This window comes from Sparus aurata, chromosome 19, assembly GCF_900880675.1.
Source record: "Sparus aurata chromosome 19, fSpaAur1.1, whole genome shotgun sequence".
Taxonomy (NCBI): Eukaryota; Metazoa; Chordata; class Actinopteri; order Spariformes; family Sparidae; genus Sparus; species Sparus aurata.
Window position 1 is genome coordinate 63,310 of NC_044205.1, and position 23,433 is coordinate 86,742.

Below are 23,433 nucleotides of genomic sequence, written 5' to 3' on the forward strand. Positions count from 1 at the left end.
GAGGGGGGAGAATGGGTTGCCAGAGTAGAACAGAATAAAAGCTTAGTTCCTCTGGTAACCCATTTCTCCTCATCCTCTATCCATCTAAACTCTTGTGTCAAAAGAACTTTTTCCTGGCTACAAGGTGTCACAGAATCGCTTTCGGATTTTAAAATCATTTCCGCTTTTAAAAGAAATAAAAACTTAAAGGACCTATTAGTCCACGCCTCCCTCCAATCGAACACACCACAGCATAGCAACAAACATTTTAGGGCAATCACATTTGCTTCAAATAAACACACATCATCAGGGGCCCCGGTTTGGCACAGGGTGCAGCTGGAGTCCACAAATGTGATTTATTTGATTGAGTGTATAATATGTGAGAAAATGTATGTCGGACAAACACAAAATAAGCTATTGGACCGACTGAAACAACACCTCTACCATATTAACACAACAACTAAAGTGTCAGTGCTTTACGACCATTTCCGAACACATGGGGTGGATAATCTTAGAATTGCGGGTCTGGAGAGCCAGCCGTACTGGTCTGCGGCACAGAGAATACGAGCCGAGAGGCTCTGGATCGAAAAATTAAAAACTGGGGTACCGATGGGCCTCAATGAGATCCTGTAAACTTGAGCAGGCAGACCGGAGAAATGATGTCGTGGATGGTGGAAGCAGAAGAGCCCAGTCTACCAGCAATGGTATTCTGGGCTACGTACGTAGAACACTACAGACTATTTGTGAACTGGTGGTTAAGGGAGGGGTGCCAGACTACCAACGATGGTATTCTGGCACCCTACAACAGGAATAAATGTGTATAAAAATGTTTTCCTCACTGATTTTGTTGTCTGAATTTGAAAAAAAGAGAAAAAAGGAAAACCCCATGTGCCCGTGCAAGTGTGAGAGTCTTTGGACTCCCCCTCCTTAAAACTATTTATCTTTTCTAACCTAACCCCCTAACCCTAACCCTTTTGTTCCAACGCTACAACACCTTTAATAGAAGTGAATATTATAGGTAATCACTAGGACGTTTTTCTGCCACCGGCTTGGCTGGGGGGCTTTCAAATGGGTCCTCCCATTGTATTTGGAGGTTCGCATTATGCGTTCCCCCTCCCTACCTCCTCTTCCTCTAATCTGTTCTGCTGTCCTCTGTCATGGGTCATGCAAGCAAGTGGGCGGTGGGATGGGGACTAACTTGCGCCGGCAAGCGCCTTGCCTCTGTCTCTCTACACCAAACTATGTTGTCGTTGGGCAACATAGGGAGTGACTCTGAGTAATTCATTACTCCACCTAACCCCCCTAACCGGTGTCATGAGTGATGACTGGCCATGCCATGTTCTCTTACCCCAAACAGTCGGGGGATGTGACAAACCCTAGGTCTCTCACTTTGGCAGATTTGTGTAAAAAGTTGGCACTTTTCAGTCTTTTTATGTGTCTCTATAGGCTCCAAATGGCCTGAAACATGGTCCTAGACAGTTTCTGGAAGAATGTCTTGGAGTCTGACACTTACTTAAAATGTAACTTAAAATTTGTTTGTTTTGTGATGGTTGTAGTTTTCCATCGGCAATAAATGATATTTTTCACAGAACCAAGGTATTGTAATTTGAATTTACTTAACTACATTGTGTGGAAATTGTTGACATAACTAGGTTTAGTAAGTCCAAAACTATTCACTAGCTTTATAACAATGAAAACTATGTAAGTACTGCTTACTCAAGTCAGTTAAGTTGGAACTACAAGGAGTTGTTAAATTAGTGTTACTCAATGCAGCTGAGTTACATTTACATTAGTGAGTTAGGTCAGTGTAATGAATGTCTGTTTAGTTAGCTGAACACTGCCTGATCAATTAAGGCTAACTTGACCAGATAATATTGAAATCATTTAATACAGTCTTGTTGGTTTCACATAAGTTCATTATTTCCTCTGTAATAATAGTATTAAATTAGTTTGAACACAACACAGTTATGTGGAAATTGTTGACAAAACTAGGTTTAGTAAGTCCAAAACTATTCACTAGCTTTATAACAATGAAAACTATGTAAGTACTGCTTATTCCAGTCAGTTAAGTTGGAACTACAAGGAGTTGTTAAATTAGTGTTACTCAATGCAGCTGAGTTACATTTACATTAGTGAGTTAGGTCAGTGTAATGAATGTCTGTTTAGTTAGCTGAACACTGCCTGATCAATTAAGGCTAACTTGACCAGATAATATTGAAATCATTTAATTCAGTCTTGTTGGTTTCACATAAGTTCGTTATTTCCTCTGTAATAATAGTATTAAATTAGTTTGAACACAACACAGTTATGTGGAAATTGTTGACAAAACTAGGTTTAGTAAGTCCAAAACTATTCACTAGCTTTATAACAATGAAAACTATGTAAGTACTGCTTATTCCAGTCAGTTAAGTTGGAACTACAAGGAATTGTTAAATTAGTGTTACTCAATGCAGCTGAGTTACATTTACATTAGTGAGTTAGGTCAGTGTAATGAATGTCTGTTTAGTTAGCTGAACACTGCCTGATCAATTAAGGCTAACTTGACCAGATAATATTGAAATCATTTAATACAGTCTTGTTGGTTTCACATAAGTTTGTTATTTCCTCTGTAATAATAGTATTAAATTAGTTTGAACACAACACAGTTATGTGGAAATTGTTGACATAACTTTATTAAGTACATTGAACAAATTATTTTTTTGATTGTGGGCACAGAGGATAGAGATGGACCTAAGATGAAAAACAAGCTAGCATGTTATAGTCATATTACACTTGAAAATGATGCAGCTTATTTTCTAAATAAAAAAGTACAGCTATTGCTTGTAATAAGAAAACAAACTGTAGAACAACTGAAAATTGTTTGAGAAGTTTTGAAATAATATGGATTTGCGTAAAATCATGTCCCTTGTCATATGATTATATCTTATATTAGTATATCTTAATGAGATAATTTGACTAGAAATTAAATAAACATGGTGACAGTTTTTGATCACCTCATTCATCAGCCTTCGCCGCTCCTAAGGAGGTGGATTGCCCCTGGGCTGTGTCAGTGCTTCCTCGAAAGTATTTTAACAGTGCTCCTGGGGAAGTTTCATATAAGGTATGAGCATATTAGGGAGATGATGTAAAAGGAATATGTTTATTTACTCACATTATTTACTGTGCTCTGCAGCAAACAATTGCAAACAACATACCTCAAACTAGTCAGTTAACTAAATTATTTAATTAATGCAGAACCATATTGCTAGCAAACGTCACCGCGTTTGTAATTAACGTTAGTTATTAAACATTTGCTATCAAACACTGTTTTCAAATATGTTGTTTTGATGCCAAAAAGCGACCCAGAATAATGTATATACCTTGAAAATCAACTTATTCAAAGTATTACACAAACACAAAAACGTTAGCTTGAATAGTAAGCTGTCTAACCTAGTCAGACGTTTTGAACTAATGTTAGCTAGCAAATTCGCTATTATAGACTAATATATTTATATTACATTACTAAGACATACCTTTATCTTGTCGTCTTCATCTTTCTTCCTTTTTCTTTTTTCTGCCCCTGAAGAGTAAGTCCTTTTTTGCGACATCTTTCACCTGCTCCTAGCTCCTGGATGCTCAGTGCGCACTGCACGGTTGGCTGCACTGCACACGTCACTAGCGGAGCTCTGACATTTCGAGCAGAGAGGCAGTAGGAAACTACACTCTTTGTTGTTGGGTTTTTTTTTTTGTTATTGTTGTTGTTGTTTTTTGTACAAGTATGTACATTTGATAATATATGAATCATCATTACTCACACATGGAAAAAAAATAATTACTTTTTTCTTTTTTTAAGTGAATTGCTCTTGGGGGCCCTCTAGTGGTCACGGGGCCCTAAGCAGCTGCTTAGTTCGCTTATGCCTTGGGCCGGCTCTGTGTCTGGTACATGATAAACATTAACACAGATTAATATTCAACTACGTATAAAACATATCTCTCATCAATAAAGCTCTTCTTGGGGCTATGCATGGTCTGCACGTGCACTGCAGCGTCTCCAGCAACACAGAGCTGCCTGTGGAGCCTGTCTGTAAATAATGCCAGATCGGCGAACGCAGCAGCCCACCGACCGGCCGGCCGATGAATTGGTCGATCACTAATGGGTTTATATTTGGCTAAAACCACTGGCACAAGCGTAGGCTCTTTAGGAAGAAGTTTAAATACAGCTATACAGGGCTGTAGTACATTAATAGAGCCAGCTTGATCATGTCTAGTAGAGAAGTGCTAACTGGAGGTAGAACTGGGGCCAGTTGTTCAAAACATTTAATCTGGATCAAAATGATCCGGATTTGGAAATCCCATTTTTTGCTATACAGGATCAGGTAATCTGTCTTACTTTTATGCCAGTTTTTCAAAGCAGTATTGGATTGGATCACCTTGATCCAGATACACAGTTTTCAAGATTACTAACTCCGGATTACCAGAGCTCTAAACCAACCGATGGGAAGGCATAATATTAGGAGACAGAGCCTATCCACTTCTACCATGGCTGATGACTCCTTTCCTTGCAGCAACCACACCTGCGCAGGCACGCTTCAACACTGCTCATTGCAAAACAAGATGTGCAATTGAGCGTTTAAATGGAGTTCTGAAGAGACGCTTTGCATGCCTTAACTACTTGCGAGTGGAGCCACAGGGAGCATGCAACATAATACTTGCGTGTATTATCCTGCACAACATCGCTACCAGGTGCAATGTCCATCTCCGTAATGATGTATGATGCACCTGAGCCTGTTGAAGAACCAGACCAACCTCTGGCGTTCTGTCAAAATGAGGGACTGACTGGACGTGTAGTCAGGGATGCAATTGTTAGAAATTATTTTTGACAGGTTCATCTCTGATGAATGTTTCTTTGAAATTAATATACAGTGGGGAATGACGGAAAAATTTAAAATATTATTTTTGTTTGTTTTGAAATCTGTTTGGGGGGATTGTTTCATGGGGACAAGATCATTTTTATTTTTATTTTATTCTTACTTTACTATACTGAAAGGCTTAATTGGTAGCCTATGTCTACTTTATCTACTTTATCACTGTAACGGTTAAACAAGTCAAGTGCAAAATGTAAGTAAAAGTATTTAAACTAAATGATAAAAATGTATTATTTGATCAATTTTTTAAGTTTTACTACATTTTCCTCCTGAAATCCACCTTGAAATCCTACCTCCTGTTGGGATCAGGATAATCCTGTTTTTTTGGATCAAAGTTATCCAAATTCTACTGAAACGTTTTGAACAACAACACAAACTGAAGGTTTGATCCAGATCAAAACTAGGATTGGATTCCGTGATCTAATCCGATTTCAAAATCCTTCTTTCCCTTTTGAACAACCCATTTTCAAGATTTGATCCAATCCGATAACCAAAATCCGATCAGATTACCTTTGAACAACTGGCCCTAGATGGTGAAACAATTTAGTTGGGATTGGTTCCAACAAACACATTGATGGTTTAGATGATGAAATTATTGACGTTAGCTGGGGATTGTCAATAAAAGAAAAGCAGTCTAAATTTATATCTGGTTTTACAGGCCCAAATTAAAAGTTCATATTCAACAAATACAACTTTTATGGCAGATCATCACAAAGTGGCTGACAGAAAACAACACACAATAGAGTCTGTCTATTCTTGAACAAAAAGCAAGAGCCATCTTTATTTGAAAGACACCTTATAATTGCTTGGTTGGCACATTGCAGACACCATACCATGTTTGTGGTGAACATTGCATTGTAGGATGGAATTACACTATATTGCTCACATCACGTGTGTGTGTGTGTGTGTGTGTGTGTGTATGCTTTCTTGTACTTGTCCCTCCTTCTAATACAATATGACCTGTGTTTTCAGGAAAGATGCAAAGCGTGAACCACATAGGGAAGCTGCAGGCTTGAACGATGGAAATCATTCTCTTTCTGTTTAAACTGTTGAGAGGGGCTTGCACCCCTGCCAGCCTTTTATTTCCATTGTGCTTGTGTGATTCAATTATACATGCTGGTGAGTTCAAAATTTCTTTGATTCTGAGCACTGGTTTAGTAGCCAAGTGAGCTTTTCAGTTTCAGTTTAGTTTAGTTTTGGTCAAGTTTTGACCGACATAGAGCTTGGCATTCTAGAGTAGAAAATGATTAGGCTTCATGCATTATGTCACAGGAGTCATTAGTAGGTAATTCTTTTTATTTTATTCCTTATAGCTCTTTTCAAAGCATTCTGTAAGAATGTCTATTTTATCTTTTTATTAGTTGCTTCACTTATCATCTATTATACTTTCACATTTACTTTACAAAACACTATATTTTAAATGTTATTTCTGAGTTAATGAGATTGAAAAATATACGGCTGTGTAAAATCAAAGGCCATATTATAATACATTCATGGATGTTGTTGTTCAACACTTCTCCCGCCACCCTGCCCTGAGGTCAGTCCATTCAAACGGCATGCAAATGGTGGTTGACTAAACCCTGCGAACAGCAAATTGCTCCTAAACCTCGGCCTCATTTCATTTTCATTGTAGACAGCCAATAATGCGACATTGACACTGCCACGTCAATGTTGCATTATTGATGATTTTATAGCATGTCAGTGTCACTATACTGCACGCACCATGGATACATAGCCTTTATCAGTCACCATTATGTAGAAAGCAGCTTTAAGTTAAGTTGTCTCAATCACCCAAGAACTGAAGCTAGACTAGCCTTTAGTTCTTTGTGATGCTGATTCCCAGGAACTTTGCACCTGCTCCACTCAGCTCCACTACTATAGACAGGGATGTGTCTTTGTCTCCTTTTTTTGCAAAAATCAACTATTAGCTCCTTGTACTGGTTTTGCTCTAGGTTATTTTCTTAACACCAATCTGCAAGATTGATGATTTCTTCCAGATATGAACTCTGACCGATGTTTGTAATGAGGCTGATGATGGTGGTGTTGTCCGCATGCTTCAGAATAGAGTTCTTTTGATGAGTGCAGTCATGGGTGTACAGTGTGAACAGGAGGGGGCTGTGCACACAGTGCAGTGTTTCTCCTATATACAACTAGCAGTGGCGCACCTTCAATGGTGAAATGTGACAGCTGCTGCTGATTTTTTTTTTTTTTATTACAAGGAGAGGGGAGGGGAGCAAAGATGAGAAAGAAAGGTGAGGAGATGAGGAGAAGGGTGAGAGGGGAAGAGAGGAGAGGAGGAGTGGAGAGGGCAGTGGAAAGTGTGTCAGAGAGTTGATGCGCTTTTCATGCATTTTTCCTAATGGTTTGATAAAACTGTATAATTTTACTGGTGATTGTCACAATCTCTTACTCTTCACACATCTTTAAGCATGATTTGTGGGGCGCTGATTGGTGTGCTGGATGGCAGCAGCCAGTGTGTGGCTTTGTGTTGTGGCCAGCAGCAGACCCAGTAATAATGTGTCTGCAGGTTTCAGAAACCTCACCCATTTGCACAGTATTTAAATACTTGTCAGTGCAGAGTACTCAGTGGAGGACTGTATTTTGGCAGTAGGGGAGGTTGTAGTTAGAAGGCAGCATCAAGGATGAACAATGCTGTTGTGATTTTTCTGGACTCGATCAATAAAGTCAATTCTGTCGCTGAGTGTGGAGTTGTTTCCACAACCACACTTGAAACAGTTTTTCCTCTTGCCAGTCCTGCCAAACAACTCATATTGTCTAATTTGTCACCGTTTATCAGCTACGAGGTGTTGGAAATGGAGCTTCAGTTTCAGATATTTCATGATGGAGAATACGGGTGCATCTCAATAAATTAGAATATCTTGGAAAAGTTCTTTTATTTCAGTAATTCAATTTAAAAAGTGAAACTAGCATATTATATAGATTCATTACACCCAAAGTGAAATATTTCTTTGATTTGTTTTAACTCATTCTGACAACAGCTTACAGCTCACGAAACCCACAATTCAGTATCCAAGGATTTTAGAATATTGTGAAAAAGTTCAATATTATAGAGTCAAGGTGTCACACTCTAATCAGATGATTAACTCAAAACAACGGCAAATGTTTCCTCAGCCTTTAAATGGTCTCTCAGTCTGTGTCAGTAGGCTTCATAATCACGGAGAAGACAGCTGACTCTACAGTTCTACAGAACACAGTCATTGACACCCTTCACAAGGAGGGTAAGCCTCAAAAGGTCATTGCTAAAGAAGCTGGCTGTTCACAGAGTGCTGTATCCAAGCATATTCATAGAAAGTTGAGTGGAAGGAAAAGGTGTGGTAGGAAAAGGTGCACAAGCAACAGGAAACCGCAGTCTTGTGAGAATTGTCAAGCAAAGGCCATTAAAAAATGTGGAGGAGCTTCACAAGGAGAGGACTGAGGCAGGAGTCAGTGCATCAAGAGCCACCATGCACAGACAGATCCAGGACATGGGCTACAACTGTCGCATTCCTCAAGTCAAGCCACTCCTGAACCAAAGACAACATCAGAACCCTCTTACCTGGGCTAAGGAGAAAAAGAACTGGTCTGTTGCACAGTGGTCCAAAGTCCTCTTTACAGATGAAAGTAAATTATGCATTTTATTTGGAAATCAAGGTCCCGGAGTCTGGGGAAGGAGTGGAGAGGCACAGAATCCAAGGTGCTTCAAGTCCAGTGTGAAGTTTCCACAGTCAGTGATGATTTGGGGAGCCATGTCATCTGCTGGTGTTTGTCCAGTGTGTTTTATCAAATCCAAAGTCAACGCAGCTGCCTACCAGGACATTTTAGAGCACTTCATACTTCCTTCTGCTGACAAGCTTTATGGAGATGCTTTTTCATTTTCCAACACGACTTGGCACCTGCCCACACTGCCAAAAGTACTAATACCTGGTTTAATGACCATGTACTTGATTCGTCAGCAAACTCACTTGACCTGAACCCCGTAGAAAATTCAAGAGGAAAGTCGCGCAGGTGGTCGAGTGGTTAGAGCGCATGCCATAGAAACGCAGCCGACCCCGGTTCGATTCCAGCCGGAGGTCCTTTGTTGCATGTCACCTCCCCATCTCTCCCATGTTTCCTCTCTGTCTACTGCTAATAAAGGTGTCTATGCCACAAAAAATCTTAAAAAAAAAAAAAAAATCAAGAGGAAGATGAGAGACACAAGACCCAACAATGCAGACGAGCTGTAGGCCGCTATAGAAGCAAACTGTACTCCCATAACACCTCAGCAGTGTCACAGGCTGATTGACTCTATGCCAAGCCGCAAGATTAAAGATTAAAACAAATAAAGGCTTGAAATATTTCACTTTGCGTTGAATTAATCCACACTATATATACAAGTTTAACTTTTTACATGTAATGACTGTAATAAATTTACTTTTACAAGACATTCTAAATTATTGAGATGCACATGAACAGCTGTGATATATGCCATATGTGTGAGCATATGGTACGGTTTTTGTAGTAGCTTTGCTGCTGTGTGAGCGCACAACAAGCCAAATTTCTTTCTGGAATACGAGTTAGTTCACCCACCACTGAGTGATACTAACTATTGTGTCTCCATGGTCGTTAGCATCACCTAGCAATCTTCAGCCACTTTATCCTTACTTCTAGTTCTGCAGGCCTGGCTGTTTCTATAGGGGTAGCAGCCACACCTGCTCCTTGTTCATTCCTCGAACAAGAATTTCATTATTTACTAACCGTATCTAACAGTGTCAATACTACAGTGAGACACACATAAGAAACCCTGCAATGTATATCAAAGTTTTCCAACCTCAAATCTTGCCTTGCCTCATAACAGTAATGCCAGTTAGTCATAATATAGTGGCCTGAACGATACTGAGTCCATACAATTGCAATTTAAAATCAATAATTATAAATAAAGGGAACTTATAACTGAAAGTGGCGCGAGAATATACAATACTCAACCGAACTGCTGCTGACCGAGCTGGTCATAAGAATATCTTATGATCTTCACCTGTGACATTTGTGTATAGTTTACATTGTAGCTGTCTTAGCTCAGCTTTAGCAATGCTAAGAGTGAATGATACCAATTTAACCAGGTTCGAAATACATCCCTGTTATATATTAAGAGTGTAAGAGTGATTTTATTTTTGAACAGAAAGTTAAATTCTGAGAAAAAAATTCTTGAGACTGCAGGTTCTACATGCAGGGCAGGGCTGGTACCAATGATTTACTCTGCAGTGCTGACTGTCTGCTGTAGTCTGTTCTTCTCTGTTTGGTGATTGATCAAAACCAGACAGTGACTGGATTATTGTATAGTAGAACTGGATCTGCAGCTCTTGAGGCAGGTTGAACTTTCTGAAACTTTCTGAAAACTCTAACAAGTTATTTATGTGGAACAAGCATATTCTAACCAGAATATTTTATATCTGTTATCATGCAGGAGTGGATCTTGTATGTAGGTGATAAAGCAACACTCAGTTTAAAAAATGTTAAGCTTGCTGCTGCTGAAAACATTGTCTGGTCTGCTTTTAACAGCAAAGGGCATATGTAATTCCAAGATTCAACAAAGACTGCCAGCATTTCCTCTGTGAATTTAACATATCAAATGACATCTGTTTGAGATCAAGTTACACAAATGTCTGCACTATCTTCACGGTTTGATGAGAGCCTCTCCCTTTGTGCCCTACTCCTTTGCATCTGCTTCCAGTGTTATGTAAGAGCCAATGACATTCTACTTCAGGAGCACTGTGGATGAGAACACAACTGGCCAAGCTTTTACCTGAGGTTTTCCTTTGTTCTCAATGCTTCTGACTTTAAAAAGAAGCATAAACCTGTCAACCAGATGCCCGCAGGTTGAGTGGATGTAGGAGTAAAAATTGCATACTTTTACCAAAACAAAAAGGTATTGCAGTACAGAGGGAGAAATACTTTTTTGTTCTTGACTTCATGCCAGTGTCAAATGAAGTCTTTGTCTGAGAGAGGGAGGTAGGGGTGGCTGCCAAAACCCAAACATCCTCTGGAGGAAAAAAGAAGAGGAGGGAGGGAGGGTGAGAGACAGACACACACAGAAACACTTTCCTAATATAGCTCGAGGAGCCTTGACACCAGAGTTGGAGGTATTGACGTTCAACCAGCAGAAAATCCATGAGACGATTCCTTGACTGACTGCCTTCCTCCTTTCCTGATGTTTTCCTTTTTACTTGTGTAATTTATGGCTCTGCTTGCTCTGTCTGTGGCCATGTTAAGATAACGTGACTTTTCTCCTCTGCAGCATCTTTATATTCTAACCAAGGAGTGAGGACAGTCCAGGAGTTTCTGCGGTAAGGACATCTCTTATCTCCTGTCAGATGCACAGAGTCATACAGCCAGCAGTGTGCAGTGAGGCTTAACTTTAGCACATTGTGAGGTGCTAAAATTAATTCAAACACAACAGTTTGTTATACATCATAGGAAAATGATTAACTATTTTTATAATAATATTATTTTTAATCAAGGTGTAATTGTATTTGGTCTTGGATAAAATGTTTAAACTTTAAATTAAGGTTTGATTATCAGCTTAAACAACTACAACAGATTGGAAGTGCAACAGAATTATCGTTAAATCATTTTTTTTGCATTCAGTTGAACAGGTGCATTTTGTAAAGACAGCAGCATGTCAGAAACCTGCAAAACTCTTAAATCTCCATCAAACCCATACCTTTAATACAAATCTTGGATCAACAAACATATAATATGTAAATTCTCAGTTTTACACTTGAATGATGCTAACAAATAGAGCTGTAGCAATTCATGCTTATGTATTAACACCTAGAACTTTCTTGGAGACCACCATCTGCTGTTCCGTAATCTGTGCTGATCGGGACTAAGCATATTCCATGATTGAAAGAACATGTCTTCAATCAAAGATAACATAAGAATGTTAACCTTGTAGAGAGACCTGTTCTTTCCCTGTCACTGGTTGTTCAACTTCCTATTACGCAAACTTAACACTTAATGAACGCCCCCGTTTTAAGGTTCTTTTTCCAAAACGACATACCAAAATTAAAAGCATGACAGCTCCCACATAGTTTGAGACTCAGGGATGTGCTTGGTGAAAGGTAACACCCTCAAGTGTAAGTGTGATTCTATGACATACTGACACAGAGTTACAGAGGTTGGAACACAGGTTTTGTTTTTTTCGTCCAATTCAAATGTCAATAAACTGACTAAGATATAAGGGTTCAGGTATGTCTATGGACACAGCAGACACAATTAGGCCATAGCCACAGGTCTCAGCTTGCTACACTCAAAATCTGAAGTCAAAAGACTAAAAAATTGATTTTTCACAATTTTTTTTTTTTAAAGGCATGTCTGTGCGTTTTGCTTGGGTCCTATTTTTCCAAGAGCGCCTACTGAGATTCAAAGGCTTATATCTTGAGAACCCCTTTACCCAGAAACATAATCTTGGTCTCAAATGAAAGACCCTGGGGTTTCTTGCTGGTTCGACACTTGTAGCTAGTTTTGGGTAAAATGACATGGATATTCCCATTCTATGGACTCTTGGCGACCTATGAAAAAAAAATTGTGGCATGACGTTGTAGCTGTGGAAAAAGGGAACACTCCGAAGGTATGTAGGCATTCTTGCTTCTTGCGGTAGAGGGCTCTTTCTAATGTTGTCATGGTGAGTTTAGAAGGCTATTACATGGTCTGGAAATAACTTTTTTGGGCTTAAAATAATCACGACAGTCTCATCTTTCCAACAGTGAGTATCTATCTATAAATACAGTAACCTCTGTCTGTCTGTGTGTGTGTGTGTTCCTCAAATATCTCTGCGGATCAGGATCAGACTGACCTGAGAGTTTCAACATGGCTGCTGCGTGGTTCAATGGTGTGATATTTCGCATTTGTTTGGGCTGCAATGATACCGTTAATAAATTATTTCATAAATGCTTTACAAATTCCACGAGCATTGTCCACCGGAGCCACTACAGTCACGCGCGCAACAGAGCCAATCACTGCAGAGTCCACCGCGACCCCCCACCTTAAGAAACAAGCAGATTTATACCTGCAGCGGCGCGAGCTGGACCGGGATTTTGCCAGCGGTTCGGTCCTGTTCTGTTCTGTTCTGTGCATCTAAACTGACTGTTGTGGATTAATGACATTAAACGAGTCCGGACCGAGTCTGTTCGGGTCTGAGGAGATCTGGAGACGCGCGGACAACAAAGTGGAATCGAAATCTGTGGATGTTCGTGTGTAGCTAGCTGCTAGCTAGCAGCTAGCTGCTAGCCGCTAGCCGCTAGCTACACGGCCCACCTCCCGAGCGACGGACCGGAAGCATCGGCACGTCCAAAACCGGACCGAGGGTAAATAATGTCCGCCACGCTTTTGCGCGAACATCGCCGTCACATTTGCTTTGTTTCTGGTGCAGGAAGAAACAGTAAAAACGGGCTTTTGTCACGAAAGTGTCCAAGCAGCAAGTTTGGTTGTTGAGGAACAGGAAGTTGTGGGAGGGACCTAGGCGGATGAATGACATGCCACTACGGTCGGTGTGTGTGAGAGTTGAGAGATTTGTGACATTTAGCGTGTTTGGAGTGTGTAGTTAGTGTGTTATGTAGTGTTTGGTGTAGTGTGTTTAGTGAGTAGTGGAGTCGTTTTTTTGTTCAATGAGTCAGAATAATGAGGAGAAACTGAATGTGGAGCAGGCAGTCCAGCTATTTATTCAGCTGGAAGGAGCACAGGCAGAACTGAGCATTGCCTGCATTTAAATGTAAATAGTTACATATAACTTTGTAAATGTTTTAAATCTATGCACAAATTTAGATAAACAACAATTTATATTTGCATTATAAGAAAAAAAAAAAAAGGTTTGTTAAACATATTTGTGGTTTTCACAGTAAAAAAATCTAACTTTTTCTACTTGGATTTCATGTTTGTTTTTTTGTGATTTTAGGTCCATTGTGTTAATACAGTATGTCAAAATAAAAAAAAACTACATTCACACATGTGAGGTTATGCTGAAAATAATGACACCAAGTAAATAGCTTTTAAGATGAAATATAATGGCAAAATCAAAATTATAGCTGCTGCGCAGCGATGGGTCTGGTCCGGGCTATTTTTTGGCAAAATTAGGCAATTCTGAGCAACAAACTGGAGAATAGGAAGACAAGACAGTTGACAAAAATGTTCACTTTGGACAACTTGAGGCTTGAACTCACAATTTCTGGAACCAAAGACTGTCATCTATCGCTCTGAGCTAATTGGCAAGTGGCATTATAACAGTGGCTTGACAAATTGATTAAGCCATTCACTGTTGTGCACGCAGATTTGAAACCACTGTTAAAAATTCAGTTATCAAGACAAAAATCTGAAAATACACATATTGCAGCATGGAGATGTTGGTAATTTGTGTTTAAAAATGATTAATTTGCTCCATAAGTGAATAACTAATGTTTAAAAATGCTGCTTGCATTGACTGCAATTATTCACATGAGAGCAGAATTCAAAATGTTCTCAAAAATTCAGTTTTTTAGGTAAAATTCTGATATTTGTCAAACATCATCTACTCTAACTCTGACTCTAAAAAATGTTTTCATGAACATTGAAGAATTATTTATCTATCTATTTATTTGCAGATAGGCTATATGTTTTACAGTAGTGTTCACAGTCAAACATTTTCATGCACTGTAGGCAAAAATTCTGGGAGGTCTTCATTCGTGTTACAGTTTAAAAAAAAAAAACCAGAGTGATGGACTTCATAATTTTTAATAGGTTTAAATGTACAAAAGTTTCTTTAGTACTGGGGCTACAGTTTGATGAAAGTGTGAAGTTCTAGCAGGTTGATTTGTTATGAATTTTCAAAGTTTTAACTTTAGACGCTTGCTGTAGCGCAACCATCAGGACTATTGGCTTGGGTTTACAGCTGAAGTGATATGGCATGACACTGGACCTTTATGCAAAATTCAGTTAGCTTTCAGCCATGGTCCAGTCCAAGCTATTTGTTTTTATTTAATTTAGAGGCTTGCTGTGATGCCACCATCAGGACAATTGTCTTTGTTTCATATTGAGGACATCTGACATTTTGATCTGTCATCATCCTCATCATTACCATCATCACCCTTGACACCAAGAACCAGCTCCTAACTCGCTGAGCTAATTGGCTGGAAGTGAGACCAGCTGTGTAGCTGCATTTGTCGACTCAGGGACTCACTGTCCAGGCAGCTGTTGTCAAGGAAGATTTCAAAAATGGTCAAAATGTCAGAAATTCTGTTACCTAAACAAAAATCTGATAATACATAAATTGCATCTTGACAGCATGGAAATGTTGGCAATTTGTTTTTAACTCTAAGTGTTTTGCTTCAAAAGAGAAAATCTGATGTTTAAAAATGCCAGTCTTACATTGCCTCCAGTTATTCCCATGAGAATTCAAAATGTTCTCAAAAATTCAGTTTTTGAGATAAAATTCTGATATTTGCCAAACTTCATCAACCATGACTCCAAAATATTCTCAATTTTTTTCAGGAAGATTGAAAATGTATTTAGCAAGAATTTGATAGTATATTTTTACAGTACTGTTTACGGTCAAACATTTTGATGCACTGTAGGCTTAATTTTTGATAAATCAAAAATCCGAGAAACAAGTTTTGTGGAGGGCGGTCTGAATATGCTCTCTAGCAAATTTGGTGACAATTGAGCAAAAATTGTGGGAGGAGAGAGAAAAAAACTGAGTGATTGACTTCATAATTTGTAATGAGCTTAAGTGGACTAAAGTTTCAGCAGTATTGGGGCTACAGTTTGGTGAAAGTTTCAAAACTGTGGCATGTACTGTTGATTTTGTAGGTATTTTAAATTTTTTTTAATTTAAACGCTTATTGTGCCCCCCAGGAGGAATATTGACATGTCCTTGGAATTAAGTCAATCTGGCATGGGGCCGGACATTTCTGTAAAGTTTGGTGAGTTTTCACCCTTGGGAAGTATGACTTCCTCAGAAGGAAGAAAGAAAGAAAGAAAGAAAGAAAGAATTCCTAGGAATACAATAGTGTCCTGGCAGCTTAGCTGCCTGGACCCTAAATAGTCAAAAACAGCCAATTATACCCTGGAATATCGGATTTCACAACAAACCTAAATATCCCTGACGTCCCACCTTCAAACACAGCCTCATTTGGCCATCCATGAAAAAGCTCCTTAACCTCCCACTTTTTTACAGGAATACACTTTTCTTACGGGCACTGCACTAGTATACTGTTAAGATCTGATGCTTAAAACTATTAGCAAAAAAACTATTCGTTTTTACCAAGGGTGTTCGTTTAGTGAAGGGTGTTCCTATGTAGGAACGGTGTTCCTTAAGTGGTTAAGGCAGTAGACTGTAACATGGCATTTAACAGCGCACTGTATCATAGTTTTCTGAATATCACTAAAGCTATCTGCAATACTTTCTGTAAAACCCAGATCTATAACATATTTAGCATACCATTATGACAGACTATTTGTATTATTGTAAAATTTAAAATTAGTCTTAATTCTAGTATCAGGCCAACTTTAAGTTTAAAAAAGGGGCACCAAAATGTGTAGCCACTGCCTGCTCTGACAGCACTGTGAGAAGCCCAACGGGAGAGAAGCTGCGTGTTGTGCTGAGTGTTTATAACTGAACTCTAGGTGGGAGGCACACTGTAACTTTCTCCAACTGAATGGAAATCTAATGTTTTCACATCACAGATGACGAAGAAAGGCACTTAAATGTGAGTCTAAGGCTGCATGTAAACATGATGATGCTGGCTGATAAAAAGGTTGAGCGTCCTGCTGAACTGAACAATCTTTGATTATTATATCCTACTGCAAAATCAGATTTGACAGATAAAATCTTTGGTTGGGTACATCCCGAACACACACCTCCCGATATAATTTCCTGGGTCTCCTGAACTGCAAAGCATCATCCATCATTATCATCATGCGAGAATATAAACCGATAAGATTTTACAGTGACACATTTAGTTTTATTTACGAATAATAGCAAGTTTGTATCTTTGATTATTTAAATTGGAAGAAATACTCAATTATGACATATAATAGGGGGATTATATATATTATTATAAGGTATATATTATATTATTACATATAAATTATCAGGAACAGAGAGAGCAACATATATTACATATATACACACATACATATTAGGGCTGTCAAAGTTAACGCGTTAATAATAAGTAAGTCTTAAGTCTCAAGTCTTAACCCTTCAAGTCTCAAGTAAGTCCCAATTTTTTCTTGAGCAAGTCAAGTCACAGGTTATGTCAAGTCGAGTCAAGTTAAGTCCTGTACTAGGTCAAGTCAAGTCCAAGTCAAGTCACCTTATTATTGCAATTTTACCCGCAGAATCTGATCTTAATCAAGTGAAAAAAAATGCAGGCTGTGTAGAATTAGTGCAGATGTTCTCGTCTTTTCATACTCTGCATATCTGTGAAACAGAAGCAAAAACAAGAATGGGATGTACTGTATGGTCAGACAGACATGCAACATACAACATAAGTGGTAAAAAAAAAAAGGAAAAGTTCTTTGAGGCTTAATTGTAGCTTTTATTTATTAACTTGCTCCATATAAAATCATGTTGACTTAATTCAGTTTTATCCTCATATTCATTGCATTAAAGCTATATATGCACACACACTTCATTTACTCAGCTGTTAACCCAAATCAACTTCATATGCTGTTTTTAACTAAAGGTTACTTCATTTAAAAATCCTATTTATTTCATATACTGTTTTAACTAGGGCTGTCAAAGTTAACGCAACGTCCTCTTAACACCGTTAATTTTTTTAACGCGCGATTAACCCTCGGTATAAAAAAAACAAAAAAAAATGCGCATTTAATGATTTAAGGCAGTCGGTGGCACCTGTAGTCTTGATACAGAGGGTGGCAGAAGAATAAGAAAGGGAATCAGAAGAAGAAGCAGGGTTGGCGGTACAGGAAAAACACGGCGGACTGAAAAGTGGGGAAATGGAGAAAGGACTTACTGTAAAATACCAAATAATTGCCGGGCGTTTCTTTGTTTCAATCATTTAACAGACCAGGTGGCAATTTGGGACAGGAGTTAAATTCCTTCCTCACAATAATCCGGGATGAAAATGTCACAAACTTCTCCAGCTTCTCTGTGAATTCTCTGGCATCCTTCTGCAAGTGAAGCTGTTGCAGCGGAGGAAACGATTCAGCCAACCAGCACTCGCGGAAAACTCCTTATCTCTGCTGTCACTCACGGTGGCGGACATTTGTTTCTCCATCACTCTGATCATCTTGCGGGAGACTCTCGTGGCGGGTTAGGGTTAGCCGAAAGCAGTATCTGCCGATCCCGATATTGCCAATCACCGCGTCAAATCCATAAATTCTTCTATATTGTTGTCTTGTGTAACTTTCATATATTTAATTAATGATTCTTCTTACAGAACATTGACATTGTATTATTAAGTATAAAAATTAGGAGATGAGAAAGTATCATGAATTGACCACCGTTTTCTTGCAGGCTGAGGCAATGTGCAATATTTCACACTCTAGAGACTCTCTTAGAGACAACTTGGACTCAGCTTACATAGAGTAACTATAGCTTACTAGTGGGAATGAATGCAGTCAGGGTGGGAATTTCGTCATTTTAGGGGCAAGTCCATTTGGCCTTCACTTTTTTTGTCAGGAGCACCAAGGCCACATGACAGGGCACAAAGGCTACTGAGTAAAATGTGTTGATTTACCTTTCAGACTGATACCATAACATCCTAATTTATAATAAGACATGGATCATGTATTGAAACATTTTTTAATACCAAAATCAAGTTAAAGTTACATTAGAAAGTCGTTTTTGTTAAGTAGGGTTAGGGAGAGGTGAGTTTTGTGACACCACACTGAATATAAGTGTTATTGAATATTTCCCCCAATAGAAATTCCCCAAAATTATGGCAAAGCACAATTTTTTCCACACAAAAAAATTGTAGAAAAACCGGCAGGAGACCACTGATATGTGGACTAATTTTGGTGACACTACACTCTAAATAATAGTGACGTTATAGAATATTTTTTGTAGTATCTCTTTTCGGTGTTGCACTTTGTAGACGGTCCCTGCGCCCTCGTCTCACAGACGGCTGACCATAGAGACCAGAGTTAATGTCCAGACGCTCGTTTTTTCGAAAATACGGTTGTAGCACGTTGTCTTCCTTACTATGGTAGGAAAGAGCCGTCGTTTGTGTTTTAACAAGGTTTCACTTATGAGTTATTGATCCGGGAAGTTCAAATCTGGGAATATACTTCCAACTTTACCAAACTAAATCCTACCACATACGTCAGTTACGTATCATGTCAAAACCGACTGCGCTCGCTCGCTGTGCTGTAAGTTTCGTTCTTCTGTTTTAAGATGCTGCTGCTGTTTGAGAGGCTTTCACGTGAGATCAACGTGATGATGATGCTCCACCTGCGCGAACCGCGGACTCACTGAAGTTACTGTGAGTGACTACTGTGCACTCGGGTGGCTGTAATTAAAGGCAAGCCCGCTACGCTGACCGGGCCAGTGAAATTCCCACCCTGCATGCAGTCAGTGCACTGTCTCTATATTGAAACGTCATCTAATCAGCCTGATTTGATCTATTTTGAAAACTCCGATCTAAACCGATAGGGGCATCATCGGCCGATTGCGATCGGTGCATCTCTTATATATATATATATATATATATGTATATATATATATATATATATATATATATATATATATATATATATATATAAATAAATATATATGTATGTATATATATATATATATATATATGTATATGTGTATATATATGTGTATATATATATATATATATATATATATATATATGTGTATATATATATATATATATATATCTATATATATATATATCTATATATATATATATATATATATGTATATATATGTATATGTGTATATATATGTATATGTGTATATATATATATATATATGTAAATAATGGTCTGACTGATTAGAAGACAATAATTGTAATGTTTTATTGCCAGGAGCTTCACAGAAAGTGTTTAGAGGACATGGTACTTTTTTTTTATTAATTAATTTATTTTTCAATGAATAGATGTTCCTTGGTTGATTTAAACATCATAAAAAACCATTATTCTAGTGTTTCATCTAGTGTGTAGTGTGTCTTTAAATTAAGATTGGTTCTGACTGTAACTGCTTCTAAACCGGAACAGAACACACAAAACTACAGGTCATATTTGCCACGCAAATAAGCTAGACCTCCCCCTTGTGCACAACACACAGTGAATTTTGCATAGAAAGCGATAGGATCAGAGGAAAGTTTTGACAGTGCTTGACAGCTGTACAGAAAATATGAATCAGCTTAGGGCAGATGGGAAAAGTATAAAAGATCAAGGACAGCATGTTCGACAGGGTTCTGATCAACAAAGACCAGCAGCAAAATGTGAGTACACAACAGCTGTTATTCAATATGTGTATGCATTTTTTCTTTTACATTTAGAAGGTATATCTTAATTCAAAGCTTACATTAAGAAATGTATCCTTTTCAACAACGTGTTTGATCATTTGGCTTCTTTGCTCATATGCATGGAGAGACATTCATACAAGAGGCTGCAGATCCTCTGACAGTTGGTTTTGAACAATACAGCACCACAAGATTGGTTGTGTTCAATAAAGGTAATGCAAATAAAAAATGGCCATAATAATAAATAACTCATGCAATTGATTATCAAACAAAAACCTACAATTCAGCAAGTTTTTGGTGTTACTTTGTGATTGAAATGAGTGGGATTATATTAAGATACAGTCTTAGTTAAAAGTTTAAATACTCTGGAACTGAGTTCTGATTATTTTTTTACAACTCTCATTTTACTGTGATTGGAGGATTGAAACACATACTATTTTTTCACAAAAATCATTCATGAAGTTTACTTGAAAAATCAATTTTTCATTATATCCTCTGAAAATGTGACCAAATTAAGACTGCCATGATGTACAATGAGTACAGGCTTACAATGAGTACATGCTCACAATGAGTACATGATGTACAATGAGTACATGCTTTTTACAAGTGTATGTAAATGTTACTACTACATTACTACTAGTAGCTACGTTACATTACTACTACGTACTCTGTAACATCAACTTACATGTAACGCATTTAGAACATCAATGGATCCCAATAAGGTGTCTGAGCACTGAATGGTGCGAAAAAATCATGACTTTTTCCAAATGCATCAGACATGGTTAAAATGCCATAGTAGTTGGCAATAGGTCAGGCAAAATGGCCTGCTAGCAGCCCCTGTGAGTTGTTTTGCCTAGATTTATGAAATTTAGCACAATTGTGTATCCCAGCTAGACCTACAAAGAAGCATATTGGCCATATGATCTAAGCCTAACAGGAAGTCAGCCATTTTAAACATTGTGCTCATTTTTGCTGATTTAGGTACGCTGTACTTTCAGGAACTCCTAAAGCTTTAACAGGAAAGAATTAAAATGTTGGGCAATATTAACACATTTTTAATTAAACATGATAAATAGCTTGAGCCTAGGTTGAGGCATGGTAGCTAATATCAATGGTTTACCAAGAAACAGAAAGTTGCTATGACTCCTGTACATGGTTAAAAATGCTCCAGATTGCACAGCCCCCGCAGCTAGTTTGATGTACATGCATGGAATTTGGTGCACACCTACATCTACAAAAATGCGTCTTGGTCCCACTGTCTTAACCTAACAGGAAGTCAGCATTTATTTTTATATTTCATATTTTAATGCTCATTCTTGGAGATGTACATGTGTTGTATGATATCCACCTACTTAACCAGATCAACTTAAAATTTTCAAAGGCCAATTTCAAAGACTTTTAAAGCTGTGGTGGCTTGGCAAAGGTTGATGATGACTAGGGCTGTAAACTAACTTTTTGGCTCACCTGCCAAGGGGACCGGTAGATGAAAGAATCTACCGGCCAAGTAAATTTTTTACCGGCCAAATAATAAATTGCCTCTTTTTGTTGGATATACATCTGTTTTAGTACTTTTCATGGAGTTAACATTATTATATACCAATACATGCTTAGAAAAGAGGCCAAGGTATTATTTAGAAATACATTTTAATATTATTAATTTAATTTTATAACATTGCAAATTGAAAACTTTAACAGTGCAAAACTTTGACAAAGGAAACACTCATTAATTAACTATCAGGCTCTGTAATAGACTTGTCAGTGTCAACTGTACCATAATAACATTTACACTGGATTTCATAGACCCATAGTTTTACACGTTTTGTGAAGTGACAACTGTTCTCATATTAAGCCACTTGAGTACAACTTCCCTCAGCTCATGAGTAAGAGGTGTCGTCATTGCTGCGCTCGAATCACAGTCACTGCGCCAAACTTTAAAAGAGCGGTGACGCACACGCTACGTTGCTTGTGAGGGGAACTATTTTCTACAGCGGTGACGTCGGGGGAGCTACTTCAGTGCGACACACAAGAAATCACCGGTTTAGCACTAACGTTTGCTACCGTCATAATTTATCACTTTACAGCTACTACAATGTTTTGCTATATCGTGCATAATTTATTGCAAGATCACAACCATCGGGAAAAACATTTACCCGCCCCGTGGCATGTATCCCTCCAAAATTAAGTCGCCAGGGGAATGTTTTAGTCGCATTTGGCGAGTGGCGACCGCTAGTTTACATGATGACACTGATAAAAATAGGAATTCGCTGTCACTTGGCTGTATCTGCACCAAATTTCACAAGTTTGATTAGATGTCCTGGCCTGAGCACATTTATATGCTAGTATTGAGTTTCAGTCATAGCCCCCCTTCGTGGCAGCAGGAGATTACATGTCAAACTGTACATGGTCAGGCATGGACTGGCCATCTGGCATACCGGGCAATGCCCGGTGGGCCGACGCACATATGGGCCGGGCTTTCATAATTTAATCCAAAAGTTTTATTATAAATCATTTTTATCGACCGCGATGGCCCATTGGTTGCTTTTCTTGAAGGACATTTGGCTAATCCAATCTCACTCAGCCCTCCTTTTTTTTTTTTTTAAGTGCACAATTTAGAGGGGGCGGCCCATTGGTCCGTCTTCAATATAGACAGTGAACTGAGCCAATCAGGATATAGTACGAAGGCGGCCCCACCCCTCCCTGCGCTGTCTCCTGTAACTTCTGCTAGTTTCAAAGTGTTGAGCGCGAGGACTGACAACATGGAGCAACCAAAGAGAAAGAAATTGGGTGCGGAGAAGTTGCGTGCTAAGAGAAGAATCTCACTGTAGATGCTGCGAAATGTACTAAAATCACAGACATGTTCGCTGGAGGGGCTGCTGTAGCCTCCACGTCCTCTGAGACAGCAATGATCCAGTAACAGCAGGTTGAAGGTGAAGACAGCAGCAGCGGGCAGGAGAGGAGCAGCCAGAGATGATGCTGACTGACAGGGACAGTGTATTACAGCCGGTAAGGAGTTAGTAACGTTAATACAGGGACTGTGAGGTGATGGAGGGAACGTTAGTTCTATTACATGAAGAGCTCTCAACGAGTCGGGCCGGCCCGACAAACCC

General features: G+C 38.6%; 1 protein-coding gene across 1 annotated transcript in view; it reads left to right on the forward strand.

The window, feature by feature from the left end:
- Positions 1-10,974: 10,974 nt before the first annotated feature.
- itprid1 (ITPR interacting domain containing 1) overlaps positions 10,975-23,433 on the forward strand; it is a 104,499-nt gene continuing 92,040 nt past the window's right edge. Inside the window, exons 1-2 of the mRNA XM_030399033.1 lie at positions 10,975-10,999; positions 11,155-11,203. The gene's annotated coding sequence lies outside the window, so the exon portion shown is untranslated. The remainder of the gene's footprint in view (positions 11,000-11,154; positions 11,204-23,433) is intronic.